Consider the following 14,202-nt stretch of genomic DNA (forward strand, 5'->3'; position numbering starts at 1 on the left):
GTTATACCAATGTGTTTGATATTACAAATTACACAATTATAGCACGGAACATGGAAGAATGAATTGAATCCTGGTCATAGGGATCCCACACCCTGAATATTGTGTGATTAGAATGCAACTATCACTATAATTTTGTTGGAGTTCACCAGATTAGAGAGCATTTCATCCTGCACAGCCAACCATGTCTCCACACACTAGGTAGACCAGTCAAAGACAGTGAATGGTGGGTAAATGTTACGGTCACTTAGGAATCATCATGTAATACCACTAGAACCACTACAGGCTACATCTTCTGCCCATAGCAACCACCCGCTGTTCCCATAGAACACAATACGTTCACCAGTACTTAGGCGGCCCCCTGGTCTTATACTCGGGATAGTAGGGGCTTACACAGTTATCCTAAGGCCTCAAAAAGAGGTGCGTGGCTAGTGAGTAGAGATGGTACAAGCTGAGATGTGGCCTTGCAGGCCGAGGTGCAGCTAGTGAGCCGAGATGGTACAAGCTGAGATGCGACCTTGCGGGCCGAGGTGCGTCTATGACAGCCGAGGTGCGGCTAATGAGCCAAGATGGTACAAGCTGAGATGTGGCCTACCAGGATGAGATGTGGGTATGACAGTCGAGGTGTGACTAATGAGCAGAGATGTTACAAGCTGAGATGCAGCCTTGCAGGCCGAGGTGCAGCTAGTCAGCCGAGATGGTACAAGCTGAGATGCGGCCGTGCAGGCTGATGTAAACTGGAAACACTGACACAAAAATGAGCAAGAACTCCACTGCTAGGAACCAGAAGCACACGTACGGATACACTATAGCCGGCAAGGCAGCAATGAACCAGCAGGCTTAAAAACCATGAAGGACCAATGGTAGCAAGGTAGGTGATTAATGAATCCCACAGGTGAGGAGGAAACATCATGCTGTATCATGTGCCACCGTCCGGCATTCTAGTCTCCCAGCAACAGCGGGCGCCGTCCCAGTACAGCGTGAACGTAGTCTAGGAGCAGGGCTTAGAACAAGTGGTGATGAGCCAAGGAAGTAGAGGCAACCGGAGCAGAGGAAGGTAACAATACGCGCTGGCGACTTGTAACAGTAAATTATGATAGGAGGGATAAAATATTATTAACTTAAATGTGATTTTTTTTTTATTTCAGGTTTCAGAGAAATCGATCCAGCCAATTAAAAATGACAGTAATTCCTGAAAACGGGTTGGATAGAAATACAGACAGCTGAAAAGCCGCCGTTGAAATCCCATCCCTGGAAACCCGACAGATCAAAATCCTAATGCCGGCTGGTAAGTATATAGTATTTAGCCCTCCCCTCTCCCCCCCCTAACCCCCCTTGGGGGTGCTTAACCCTAAGACTCCTGGGGTGGTGCCTAACCCTAAGTCCCCCCCCCGTGGTGCTTAACCCTAACCCCCCTCCCCACACCCTAACCCTAATCCTCCTGGGGGGGTGCCTAACCCTAACCTCCCCCCGGTGATGCCTAACCCAAACCCCCGATCCCCTAACCTAAACCTAACCCTCCCTTCCCCTAACCTGAAGAACCCCTGGGGGTGCCTAATCCTAGCCCTCCACCCCCCCTGCGGGTAACAGCTTGCGACGCCCAGCTTACCTACGTTCGGTATGCTGGGTGTCGGGATTTCGGCGTAGGGCTAATGATAGGTGTCCGTATTTAGACGCCTATCTTTAGTCCTATGCCGGGCTTTCAGTGTTGGGATTCTGGCGGTCGGCATTTTGAGCGCCAGCATCCTGACTACATCCCCCTGAGAACAGTTGTTTTAATAATAATTTAAAAAAAAATTCTATAAAATGGAGAAAATTATCAACAGGGATATAGGAAAATGTACTTTCCTCATTAATCCCAAACACTGCAGTGGATCATGATCATCCTTTGCAAACACCAGGATTTATATGTTAGTAATATTTCAGAAAATTCAAGCATATGTTTGAGCATTACACTTTAACAAATAGACAATGTAGTTGTCAAGTAACATTCTAACTGTAACTGACATGTGGATTGTACCATCTGTGCCTGAGAGGGAAAACATTTCCCATTTCATTATCACACTGCCAGGCTTCTTATGTTTTTCTTTCATTCGTGAACTGAATACACAGGTACATGAGGTTTAATATATGGTATACATTGTATATATGATATGCAATATACGTCCCAAGTGTGCCAATTTTGGAAAACAAATGTGAGCATGGTTGGGCAGATTGGTGTTCATTGGGCACAGGGTTTAGTTTAGCCTAGTTAAATATTTACAGGTATGGATTTGTTAGTTATGTCTGATTTGTTACATGCACAGTATACTGTAGTTTGTACAGAATTTCCCAGAAAGTCCTTGATTTCTTTAGCGTATTTAGGCTGTGTATTTCATGCAGAGATGAATGACCCCTCCTGCACATACTGTCACGGCCAGGCTTTCTCGCATGGTAGTCACCGGGTATTACTTGTGAGGTCCTTATGGCGGGAAGTCTCTGGCAGCGGTGCTGGCGTTTGGTGAGGGGCATTGGCTGCGCGTGGTTCTGTGCGGGCACATTGTCACTAGGCCTGGTGAGGTCTGGCGGTATTTCCGTTCCGTTGGCATGGGCACCGCCATCTTGCCTGCGGCCATGTGATTCCGGCTGTCCAATCATGGTAGGTCATGTGCTCATTCCAGCCAGTCACAGAGCCTTCCTTCCTTTGCCAGTGCAACGTGTTTCTCAGTTGCGGCTGAGAGAGAGTACCTGTGCCTTACCTGCCTGCCTGTCTGTTACGCTACTAGCCTGAACCTTGCCTGCGCCAACCTGCTGGATTTACCCTGCACCCTCCACATACCTTTCACCTGCCTGAGTACCTGAACTGGCTGTTCCCTGCACCTTGCCTCCCTTCACTCCCACCTGGACTTCATTACCTCAGCCTGCATTCGTTGCAGCTCATCATACCTATATTCAGTTACAGCTCATCATACCTGCATTCTGTTACAGCTCACCATATTTGTTTACTGGACTGTTCCTGCCTGTCACTATCTGGACATTTTCCCATTAACCCCCACTACAGTTATCAAGTGCACTTTAGTGCTATACCTGGACTTTTTATTTGCCATTCCCATGTCTTCTAAGTCACTTATTAAAAACCCCACTTTTTCATTTAAGTCTGCTTCTGTGTCTGCTCCTATCACCACCCCGGGTCCACAACAAATTCAGAACCTCACACATACATTTCACTATAATTCTCCTCCCATTAACCAAAATCATGTTTTACATTTTTGCCATTTAAATAAAACTCAAGATTTTGTGTGTGATTGTTGCTTTAACAAATACTTTTTTAGCAATACAAATAATTTCACATTGCAGCCATTTTAGTCACTGCTGTATTTTCAGAGCAAGAAATGGGACAGTGATGAGATGAGGAATATTCCAACTGTGATATCATAACTCATGTCTTATTTTCTAATATCACTCATTGTGGTGTCACTCATACCCCTTTCACACCTATATCACGAGTCTGAATCAGGTCAATGTACACAGTTTCAAACCATGTCACAGCAGGTCAGACCCATTTCTCATTACACTTTGGACCCGGGTTATTCTCAGGTCGGCCTCTTTACACTGCACCCGTGTCTTCCCTGCATGTGCCAACCTTGAGGAGGGCCTCTGTATCCACATCCAATCAGCAGCTTTTAAACTTAACCAGAGTTGAATAACCCGGATCCTCCCTTTCAGCCTGCAGCTTATACGGGTAGGTTCTAGGTTTGACCCTGGTCGCGACTAGAGCTGAAGTCCCAGGACACACAACCTGGGTTGACCATTTCACACCAAGCCGGGACCCGGCTCTGAAGCTTGGTATGAGAGAGGTATCATTGTGCTATCACCCATGACTATCATCCATGAGGTCACCCTTTGTGATTCATGTCTTCACTGATGCTATCCCAAATCAGTCTATTTGGTCCTACAATATGACTTAATTTCAAACCTCAGGTACTGTATACATTTCACAGCAAGGTTTCAGAAAAGACAGGACATAAAGTGGAATTTTTCATTCTGCCACTATGTGCATTGTGGCCAGGGATAACACTAACACAAATGACCATACAGAGCCATTAGTCAAGATAATTAAGTAATTATGCACTCATATATGAACAAAACATTTGCAAGAATTAATAATGTTATACCTGCAGATTTTGCAATCACTAAAGGAACCTTGCTCTGATGTTTCAATTATGTAACCAATTATTGTGTCATCAGTGATACCATCCAACATGATGTATTTTTATTTTCATGTAATCATCGATGCCACCGACTGAAATATAATAAGTAAAAATACACATTATACTGTCTAACTTTGTAATGCCATAGGTACAAATGCTCCAACTTGCTGCATATTGATTTTTGTGAAAGTGGAATCAAAGATAAAATTTATATATTTTGGCAGCTTTTATCTGCGATAGCAAATCTCAAACCTTGAACCTAAAACAAAGTATTAGAAGTGTGATTAAAATTTATATATTTTTTTAAATACTTTAAAAATATTATATAGTGCTAAAAATTGTATAAATATTTTGTAATATTATAAAGTTAATTGATCCTGACCAGGGCGGTTGCCCTCAGTAATTTGATGGCTTGGGAGACTTCCACAGATATCGGCAAGGATTGCAGCATTCTGGCTTTGAAATAGGCGTTATAGTCATCAGTAGCCGGCAAAGTCTTTTTCCACACCTAAATTATATAAAGAAGATTAGAAAGTCTGAAATCCGTTAACCTCCACAGATCATAAATAAGCTTATTAAGTGATTCTCTTGCTTACTGCCTTTTTAGTAAAACTGCTATTGAATCCATATTAGTAGGCTGACAGTTTTATCTGAGAGGATGCATTTATTTTTTTGGTTGGGAGGAGGGAATACTACTGATGTTCAATGATAGGGATTTTTATTTGGAATTACAGACCCGCAAGTCTTTCATTTGTCTTTTTCTTTTTGCCTGCTGTGATGCAACAATTTGCAACATTTTGTGGTCTTGCAAGCCTCTCATATTGTTAACAAAGAAACATCTTCAGTTAGATTTGTTTCACAAAAGTCCTGGAGAGCCTACTAGATCCTACTTGGATAATGGATTTGACCAATTGGCGCTATGAGTAAGGTGGAGGCAAGTACACCAAATCTAGGTGAATTCTGGTTGCAGCATGATCCGACCAGAGAGTCTGATGCGTGTATATCCCAATCACTATAAGATTGGGAATGGAGGTGACCCCAGTGGATGAGAAGGGGGACGTCTTTATGAATGATGATGGAAACCCCACTGCACTCACTGTTGGCTGTAGCGTTAAAAGTTTCTGAAGAACATCTTTTTCTGAATGGTGGAGTGTGTTCCTTGAAAAAAATAGACGCTGTCCTTTATTTTAGGAGAATTTTGTTTAGGTGATAATACTTGAATAAACAAAGCAGATCATAAAAAAACAAGGAGCTTAGATGGATGCCACTGAACACTAACACATAAGGCAAATACAGATGAGGGGGCAGAGACAGGAAAGGAGCATGGGTAGGAAGGACCATAAGGGTCCAAAACCTAATGGTACTGTTATAACTTGGTGTTACAATATTAATGCAATCAGAAAACAATAAGACATTGAACTGTAAGATGTTGGGAGCAATGGAGTCATCAACGCCATAGGACCACTACGGATTGCTTAGAGATGTTGCTGAGACTCAATGAAAAGAGAGGAAATCAGATACAATGGAGTAGGAATGTAAGGGCGAGGGGACAGGGCAGCAAATGCATTGCTTATTGCATTTGCAAAAGACTGGAAAGTGAATGCATGGAATAAGATTTGTTGTGCACAACCAAATGGATTTCAATGAGCAATAATTGACATGTCTGAGACAACTAGCTTGTAAGTGGATCTCAGTGTAATAGCTATGAGAAAACCATGCATATATGTAAAATCTCACATATGAGTGAACAATGTTCTGCTAAATTACCTACATGGTGTGAATTTCAGGAGGGCTTCCACTAGACTGAATTGGGGGGGATAGGAACAATGGTAGGGGTAGCACATGTTAAGTATCTGCAGCAGAAGGGTAAACGAGTGCCAGCAGCTTGAGCCATTGTTCTGGTGTCTTAGCTGTCATATAACAAATAACATGGAAATCCTCACCAGTATCTGATGTTGCAATTGGACAAGGCTTCTGCAACCCTGATTTTGTTAACCCATTGTAGGGCTGCAAATTTACCCCCTGGTATTTTTTGTAGCTGTTTTTCTTTTGTCTTGGTGGCATATTAATGTAGATGGAGCACATCTCTTGAAGTTTATCCAGCAGGATCCTGGGATGTTATGATTTGATGGGCAGTATGTAGCATTAAATTAATACTTCCAGCAAATTCTTACAAAAGCTTCCAACAGATAAGCTGGAAATGCAGCGATTCTGAGATGTTCACATCAATTTTGTTAGCTCTTGAACTACTGGCATTTGAAATGGCCTATGTATGTGAATTCAGTTCTTCCACAAGGTGCAACTTTTCCCTGGGAATCTAGAACTGAACTTTTGAAATACATTCTGTATAAGAGGTTTCACATTTGCTGAAGATTCTTCATCTAGGATCAGAACTGGGCTAGGTGGTGAGCTGGTGGATTGATCGACTGAAACCTTTTTTGCTTCTGGATGACATTCTCAGCAGGGGTTAGTAGTTTTGGCAAGATAATGGAAAGGGGAGTCAAAACTGGAAAGAGCTCTCATTGGAGTCTCAGCCAAGTTAATTACACAGGAGCATCAGACCACAAGAGTTTGTATGATATATGAATGGTCTTAACGGGGGCTTGCCATTCTAGATGGCTCTGATGTGACATGCTAAATATTGGCTAGCAGTGCAAGCATAGAGGGAATTATTAAACAGGTGGTGACTAATATTTATAACACATATCATAAGGCAATTAAACCACCTATGCAGTTACTTATGCAGTAGAGCACAAAGTGAAAGACAGTATATGAAAATATGTAATATGCATAATAACAGTTGGAAAGAAACTCCATAAAAGTGAGACACAGCAGCCTGATTATAGCTCAAGTGTTCCATCGACAGAACAGGGTGGATACAACTGACAATAAGTCGCATGAATGTAGACGAATGCAAATAAGTTCACAGTTTTACATAAATACATAATTACTTTGTGCAGTTAGGAATACAAATGCAAGAAGGCACTGGTTGCTCGAGCTTACAATAGCTGGGAATATGGGTGGAAGAGGGCAGAAACTGCAGAGTTATGAGTAAGGGTGGCAAGCTAATATGAAAAGTGAATTTTAAGGGCACATTTGAAGGCTGATAGGTTGGGTGAAAATCTAACACAGCATGAGAGGGCATTCTAGAAGATTGGAGCAGCCCAGTAATCCTGAATGCAAGAGTGGAAAGAGAAAGTCAGGAAGGAGGTGAGGTGGAAATCATTAGTAGAGTGAAAAGGGCATGAGGGAGTATGTGAGGAAATGAGTCAGGAGATGAGGAGAGGTGTGATTGAGAGTGCTTTGTTGGTAAGGGAGAGAGAAGTTTGAATTTGATTCTGAAAGTGAAAGAGAGCCAGTGGAGCTACTGGTAGAGGGGGGAAGCAAAAGTAGAGTGGTGGTAGTGAAAATTGAGGTGGTCTGCATGGTTAAGGATAGACTGAAGAGAGTCCAAGTGTGAGTTCGAAGGCCAGAAAGAAGTACATTACACTAATGTAGGTGAGAAACGATGAGGGCAAAGATGACAGTTTTAGTAGCTTCAGGAAGGGGTTGATTCTGGAAATATTGTGGCATAAAAAAGGATTGGAGAGGGACTGAATGTTCATGTTGTTTCAGTTTGTGAAGAAAGATCAGACCAGGTGGTGGCATTTGTGCAGAAGATGCTGTGATTTAGGTGGCCTGGGCTGCCTAGAGTTGTTGTTTCTCCTCGAGGGTTGTTTGAATAAACCCAAATTTGGTCCAGCTCTTGGGAGGCCACTAGGCTGCAAAATATTGGTTAAACAGGCAGGATAGGTTGGGGCAGGAGGTGTAAGGGTGGAGACTGTGGGTGGGATTGGAGGGATTGGTTGCTATTTATGTTGACTGGTGGATCTTGCCTTGGGTCCATAGTTGACTACTCCTGAGCCAATTGATCATGCTATTGGGCTTCCCTCTAGCCTGCTGCCTGCCCCGGCTAACCCTTCTGTGGGAACATGACTAATCCAGGAAAATAACTTTCATTATAATATGAATTATGTTTTATAGTTATTTAGGAACATAAAGAAGATTATAGTACTTCTAGAAAAATGTCAGCACACTACACACTATCTGTACATAAGCATATATTATAAAGTATAGCAAACACATAACATAAAAGGGAAACAAAGTATGAACAAGGTTTGATAGTATTGGTCTGGTGACTAGCCAGCCTGGGATGTATGTTCCAGTCTTGTCTCCTTATTATCAAGGCTTCTCACTCAACATTGTATGTAAGACAGTGGTCCCACGGCACTGTTACTCTGCTTGTAGCAGATACACAGATTCATAGGACCCAAAATGATACTTGATGTTAGTTGCTGAACTTTCATGGTCATCTTTGGTAAATCCAGTGGGAGCGTATAGCCTATACTAGCCAGGATGCTATATCAAAGCCACAGAGAGATAGAGCATCAGAAGATTGTGCTGTTTTTATAGACCTAAAACCAGTCTCCTACTTGCCAGAGAAGTACCTTGCTATTAGAAGGCTCACACAATGGATCTCCTAGTAGAAGCTGAATGTCTAATGAAATTAGCAAGACAATTTCCTGGAAACAAACACTACATACCAATCACATACAGCAAATATACAACCATCTGAAATGTATTACTATAACTTCGTCATTTGATATTTCCATGGAAAATTCTACACACACACACAAAAGACACAGTCTGCAAAGTGCGAAGACCTCCCTGATGGTGTTCAATAATGAAAGGCAGTTTGTCAAGCTAACAAATTTCAAAGAAGATGCTAATTAATGTGACTATTCAAATGTCACACCATTTGGTGCTCGCTGAAATTCTAAGAGTTCTTGGGGCTGATGCAGAATGAGCACAACACCAGTTGGTGTGGTGTATTGCACTTGCACATACATAAAGTGAATGGATGCAAATAAGCAAATGTAGAGTGGGATGCGCACATTATGTATGGAAGGGGCATTCTTATTCAGGCAATGGCTAATTTGGATCCTTTTTGATACCAACTCTGCATCCTCCTCATTGAATGCATATTTCAAAGCACAAAGGTTAAACTGACAACTTCACATAATCCTTATTATTTACCCTGGTTAACACATATACATAATACATGCATGTGTTTAAGGCATACATTTAGAGGTATAACTAGGTATATGAAGGCTGCATAGAAAAAGTTTGTAAGGGCCCATATGTACCACCCAATGGCAAAAAATTTATATACTGTAATACCACTTTCAGACAGGAAATGACAAAAAACCCGGATTTTTCCAGACTTTTGCGTACCAGGTTGTTTTGCCATTCTCTGTCTGTACCCCCCTTCAGACAGAAGAGCACATTACCGGGTCAAAAAATTCAACCCGGTAATTTGCTGATTTACATGTGTATTTCTTCTGTCTGAAAGGGTCAACCCGGGACTAAATTTAGACCCGGAATGACTCTTTCAGACAGGTAAAGGTCCAGTGTAAATCACCAAATTACCGTGTTGAAATGTTTAACTCTGTAAATTGGATTTCTGTCTGAAAGGGGTACACGTAACTTTGACAAGGAAGATGGGCCCTCCTCAGCTCTGGGACCCATAGCAGCTGCACCCCTTCATGCCTAAACCTAACCCTCCCCCCTTAGTGCCAAACTCTAACCCCCCCAGTGGTACCTAAACGTAACCCTCCCCCCTAGGGGTGCCTAACCCTAACCTACCCTCCAAATCCTAACGCTAACCCCATTATACTACCTAAACCTCCACCCCAAGGGCGCCCCAGACTTACCTCGTTCGGGCTGGCATCCTTCTGGATTCGAGTCGGGATTATGATAGACGTCGGTATTTCAACGCCTATCTTAAGTACCTTAAGTATGCCGGTCTCATAACTACATCCCGTAGGGAGATAACAAGAGTGTGCAGGGTCTCGATTGTGGACTCATACAGTCTATGTGAAAGGGGAGGATAACTGGGAGGTTAATTGGGAAGAGATAATGAGGGGGGACTGAAACTGCGCTAAGAGGTAAATTTTATTTTTATTAAATACCTGCTTTGAATTTAGCAGCTACATTTGGGACAGAATCTACAGGAATAAATTTAGCTTCTTCAAAAATATCATCAGGGATAGGTGCTATGGACCTATCTGTTTTCTAGCTCCTTGTTGACTCTATGGTGCCATATTATCTATATAATAATTGACTGCGATTTGTCCTGTCACTGCAATGTCAGGACAGAACTGCATCAGAGGAAAAGAGGGCCATGGCAACAGCAAAAGGGGGTAAGTATAGCAGGGAGGGGGTGGAATTGTGTCAATACAGGTGTGGGCAGGGCCGGTGCTAGGGTGTTCGGTGCCCCCCTGCAAACTCTAAATTTGCGCCCGCCTCATTTCCATAATGGTCCCTTATATCCCAGTTCTCCTAGAAGCAGGGGCATATTTATAATGGGTGCAAGGTGTGCGGTGCACACAATCCAGGGGGGGGGCACACAACGCACACCCTGCACACAATTAAATATACTTACCTATCCATTGGCCCAGCACTGCCTGCAGTGCTGCAGAAATCGCCAGGAAATGTACTTCTACTCTTACACAGCTACTTTCTGAAGCCTCGTCAGGATGCAGAATGTGTGAGGAGCCGCATAGCCAGGCAGGCTCAGCCCACTGCCTGGCTGTCTTTCAACAGCATGTCATGCTCAACGCAGTGGGGAGGAGAGGAGAGGGGAGGAAGGGGGGGACCCGGCCAGGGGAAAGAGCCGCTCGGCTCTGGGGCAGGTTCAGCTCGCTGCCTGGCTGCAATTCAGTTTGATAGCACAGGTTCATCAGCAGGTTAGGTGAAGTGGGAAGGGGAGGAAGGGGGGCTAGAGGGAACAAGATCGGCAGTGCCGCTGGCAGTGGCGAGCAGTGATGTGCGGGCAGTGTTGGACTGGGGGCTACTGAGGGCAGAGAAAGTTGTGGCTTCAGTGCGGCAATGGGAGAATTCTGTGTGCCACAGGGCTACTGTGGCCAAAGTCATCGGCGGGACGCTGAGGGCAGAGCCTCAGCTGCTGGCTGGGTGCGGGGGACCGGCGGTCGCCACAGTGATCAGGACAATGGGAGCAGAGTTAACTGCTGCTGCAGTGCAGGGCTGGGCGGGGAACTCTCTGTGCTGTGGGCACAGTGATCAGGACATTAAGGGCAGAGCCGTGGCTGCAGGGCTGGGCAGGGGTCTTTGGGTGCTGCGGGGCTACCCGATCACTGTGGCCAGTGATTGGGAGTAATTGGAGGTGAAGCTGCGATTGCAGAGGGACCGGGAGGTCCCTCTGATATAGGTGGCTGCTGGAAGATTAGCTTCCTGCAACAGCCTAGGGGGCATTTCTGACTGGTCGCATCAAATGCGACCATGCCAGGGAAAGCCCAGCCTGGTGTGGTCACATCTGATGTGACCACGCCAGGCAAGTGGTTAAAGAACCTGAACGCGTGTGTGTGTGTTTATATGGAAAACATCAATACATTAATACATCTGCAGCTGCTCCCACTACTATACCCTTATTACCCCCACTCAATATTACTATACCCACAGCTTTAATATACACCCTGATAACAACAACAATATATCTTTATAATATTAATATTCCCCCCAATTCCAAACACACCCTCAGATAACAACAACATTAATGCTCCCCACCCCCATATTGCATTCATTCACCCATACCATCCCCATGCACTTACCTCACATGAAGAAAGCTGCCTGGTCTCAGCACACTGCAGAGCTCCAGAGGAGGACTCGGAGGATACACCCAGAAGCTGGCAGGTAGGTAGAGGATGGGACAGGGACTAAGGGAGAAGGATAGAGGAGGAGAAGGACAGAGACAGGGTAGAAGGAAAGGGGTGGAGACTCACAAAGGAGTAGGGGCGGAGTTTAAGGCAGTGGAGGAAGCAGAGACAGTCTCACAGGCAGCAGCTGCAGAAGTGGCGAGCCCTGATCATGATGTAACACTCTGGAGGAAGGGAGTGACTACAATGACAAGACTTCCGTTCTTCAACGCGGTTCTTCCTCCTTCCTCGCAATGTGCTGATATGAGAATGAATATAAGTGACAGAGAGGCAACGGTATTGGCAAAGTTTACTTACTCCCAACTCAATAACCAACATAGAAATCCTTTAACCTTTTATTTTCTGGATCAAAAGAGGTTAAGATGGCTAAAGACAACATGTACATAAAACATTTAATAACACTTTTATGGACAACTAAATTTCTCTGGACAATTCAATAACTTGTTTGTTGGCAAATAAATAGACACTGCAATGGACAAAGAAATATACATTTCAACAAATACTTCGACACTTCAATAAATGACTAACCTAGCAGTTAAATTAGATAGAGGCAAATTTCTTCAGATATCTCACAATGGTGTTTCAATCAGGTTCCAAAGCTACTTTCCAGCACAGATATGGCTTAGTTAGAACCCTGAACACAATGGCAATTTGGTAAAGTGTATCCTGGTGTGCAAATAGTCTTGTGTCGCAGAGGTATAATCAGGGGCTGGCTGGCTGGCAACTTTTAGCCTGGGGGGTAAATGCATGCAGGCGGCCCTGGCAGAGGAGTAGCGTGTAGCCAGGGTGCTCGAAAGAACGTGCGTGCTATGGCGCCCCCCCCTCAGGAGAGGACACCCTTATGCAGGCCTCGAGTAGTGCCCCCAGTAGTGATCCCCGCTATGCAGTGCCTTGTGCCCCCAGTAGTAAGCCCCTTATATATGCCCCCCTTATGCAGTGCCCCTTAAATAGTGGCCCCAGTTGTAGTCTTCCCCCTATGCAGTACCCCCACTATTGCCCTTTATATAGAGCCCCCAGCAGTGGCCCCTTGATGCATTGCCCCCAGTGGTAATCCCCTCCCCCCTATGTAGTGCCCCTAGTAGTAGTCCCCTCCCCCTATGCAATGCCCCTAGTAGTAGTCCCCTTGTAGTGCCCCTAGTAGTAGTCCCCCCCAGTAGTAGTACCCCCCTTTTAGTGCCCCCAGTAGTAGTCCCCCCTTGTAGTGCCCCCAGTAGTAGTAGTCCCCCCTTGTAGTGCCCCTAGTAGTCCCCCCCTTGTAGTGCCCCCAGTAGTAGTAGTCCCCTCCCTTGTAGTGCCCCCAGTAGAAGTCCCCCCCTTTGTAGTGCCCCCAGTAGTGGTCTCCTCCTTATAGTGCCAGACCCCCGCAGTAGACACACATAATATAAAAAAAACCCACTTACCTGACACCCGCTCCTGCTCCCACCGCCGAGATCAGCTCCTCCATCCGCCGCTTTGCATTATGGGAGTGACGCGTCAAGATGTCCGGCTCTGGCAGTGGGAGCAGCAGCCGATGAGAGTCTGTCAGACTCTCATTGGCTGCTGATCACAACAAACACACAGCTGCCGGAGCCGGCGGCTGTGTGTTTGTCACTTGTGTAGCGCTGACCGAACTCCGTCCGGTCAGCGCTACACACGCGGTGCAGTCACAGTGACACAGACTGCCCGCGGCCCGCATGATGCTGCGGCCCAGGGGGCACATGGCACCCTGCCCCCCGGCCCAGCCCGCCACTGGGTATAATACCCTTTAGGAAGATGAACTCACTGTGGGGTATCTTTTCCCATAGTAGCAATAAAGTCCTGCACAATATCTCAGTCTCTCACTAGTGGTTTAAGGTTAAGTGGCTACAGACAATAGTTCCTTTAACGAACAGGTGAAATAAGCAGATCCCATAGAAAGTTTCTTGCTCCTAAAATGATGTTCCTATATCTGCACAAGAGTTGCACAATAGTTGCACTGTATAACACTCTCTGTGATAGCAATTGTTTTGTGGTTTAATACTTTGATGTAAAAACAAATGACAATCCAGGCAGTATGGGATCTGTGGTTCCACAGAACTGACAATATTAACAGTCACAAAGTTTCCTTAACTGACTTACTGCTTGCATAGGAGGCAGAATGTACATGCTGAAATCTTGTTGGTTTGCAGGAAGAAGGCTGTATACTACTTTTGCACACTATTACTGCTTTGTAGTTAAATTAATACAGTCTGAGTTTTGTTCTCCTTCAACTCACAGTAAGG

The sequence above is a fragment of the Taudactylus pleione genome, unplaced genomic scaffold (assembly GCF_031769625.1).
Source record: "Taudactylus pleione unplaced genomic scaffold, aTauple2 ptg000033l, whole genome shotgun sequence".
In the NCBI taxonomy this organism is placed as follows: domain Eukaryota; kingdom Metazoa; phylum Chordata; class Amphibia; order Anura; family Myobatrachidae; genus Taudactylus; species Taudactylus pleione.